General features: G+C 32.5%; 1 protein-coding gene across 2 annotated transcripts in view; it reads left to right on the plus strand.

Moving 5' to 3' along the window:
• Window positions 1-1617: 1617 nt before the first annotated feature.
• Window positions 1618-2061, plus strand: part of LOC106687515 (UDP-glucosyltransferase 2) — a gene marked incomplete at its 3' end in the record, with an annotated part of 11300 nt that continues 10856 nt past the window's right edge. The window contains 1 exon segment of one of the 2 annotated variants that reach the window (XM_024361974.2): window positions 1618-1745. 2 annotated transcript variants of the gene reach the window in all.

Genomic DNA, 2061 nt, shown 5'->3' on the forward strand with positions numbered 1-2061 from the left:
GACCGTCGTGTACAGTTTTTTTAACCGGAATGTTCGTCCGGTAATTAATACGGTTGTGTATCTTTCGTCTGAATATAACTCATGCCAGGCGACTGTGAAATCTGAGATTTCAATTTCTTCGTGTAAGTTGAGTTCCAGTTATAGTTTAAACGATAAATGAATCGGTGTCGGTTGAGTGTCGATAATCCGACAGGCAGTAAAAAACGGCTATAAAAAAATCCTCCTTTGTCTTGGTGGTATAAAATCGTTTTAATGACGGTTAGTTAAGTTTAATCAGGTCATAGTTGAGCAAAGTACTGTCATAGTAACAATGGGAGAATAAAAACGTTTATTAACAAATTCAGTTAATACAGGTCTTTTTTCCCCTCTTCATTACCTTCTACAAGTTTATAAGTTAGATATAATATCTCATTTATTTACTCTCCTGTATATGAAATATGTAGTAACGGAAAGTACTGCGAAAAATTTCGAATACCAGATTTCGCCAGAAATTCACGGTTTGAGGTCCTCTGATTCCAAATTACCAAATCTTGCAAAATGGTGTGTGGGGTCAACCTAACTCAAAGACGAAAATAGGTACAAAACTGAAATTACACGTTTTAGCTCATTTAGAAAATCAGTACTAGAAAGTATTACCTCAATGACTAGTGCATAAATATCAATTCTGAAACTAGCAAAGAACAATATCAACTCTAAGTAGGGTGGTAAGTGAAAGCAATGTGATGCACCAGATTTTTTTTTTAATAGTTATCTTATTCTTTATTGCATTGTTTTTTGTTTTCATATCTTGCGAAAAACAAACAATTTGCGAAAAATGTTAAAATATTTCCAATAAACAACTAAGACTTTAGACATAACATTTTGAAAATTTGGTGTAAAATTGGTCATAATATTGTAATGGGGGAAAGACCTAGCTAATGTTAAGGACCATTGAATTGTACATTACTACAATGAGTTCAATTAATATTGTTTGAGTAGTTCTGGAGAAAATCGTAAAACAATTATGTATAAAGTGGCACAAACGGTTTATCTGTTTGGGTGAAAAGGTATAACATGATGTAATATCACAGGCATACCTTATGTTGTTTAAAGTCTTGTTGTTGGCTTAGTGATTTGTGTGTGTTGAGTTCACACACACGCACGCACACATAGGGGTGGATTAAAATATGCATCTCCGTTAAAAACTCGAATTAGATATCCCCATGATCTCCCTTACAATATATTCTATACACAGGGAAATGAGAGTTAAAAATATAGGCTATACTATTTGTTTGTCTGCTTCAATTCCTCTTTAATAGTTTTTTTTTTATCTTTCTAATAAACAATTTACAATGATAAAAAAAAATCGATTTAGTCTAAGAAGAGATAAAATCAATGAGAAATTAATGACATGGGACCAGTGAGAAAATATACAGGGAAATAGTTTACATAATAAACTTTAATATGAGGACAGAAGGTTCTTTTCTGTACAATTCGGAACGAAATAATAAGAGGGTTAAAGACTCTTTATTTTCTTCGTTTATTTTTAGACATCATTCCACAGCAGATACCAGCACAAGCACTGAGAATAACTACCTTGACAATCTCCGCGATTAGAGCTGGCACGACCAGACCTATCGCAAGAGAGGGGAGATTAGCAGATGATGACCGGAAGCCAAGTCAGCTGATAAGCGAGGACATTGTAGCAATATGCAGAAATTAGTTTTCAAAATCATGTTTCAGCGTTGGAATTACATCTAGCACATGTAAGTTTCTGTTCAATAAAATTACAAATCAAGTTTTAATGTCACATAGAGTAATAACCGATAACATAAACTAATTACTTTGTACAACTTCGTTTTTATGAAGTGCACTAAAATAATTCTCTAAATAAATCACAAGAAGAAATGTAAAAAAATGAACTCAATAATTTGCCATTGAAAAAAAAAAGTAGCTTACTTCAGGGTAACCAAGCAAACACTCCCAACTTATTTATCCATATCCAATATACAAATCCCTTCAAATTATGATCAAAACAACCATTAAACTTTTATTTTTTCTGACCACCTTTATTGAATATAT

This window comes from Halyomorpha halys, unplaced genomic scaffold, assembly GCF_000696795.3.
Source record: "Halyomorpha halys isolate HHAL.00 unplaced genomic scaffold, Hhal_1.1 Scaffold975.1, whole genome shotgun sequence".
Classification (NCBI taxonomy): domain Eukaryota; kingdom Metazoa; phylum Arthropoda; class Insecta; order Hemiptera; family Pentatomidae; genus Halyomorpha; species Halyomorpha halys.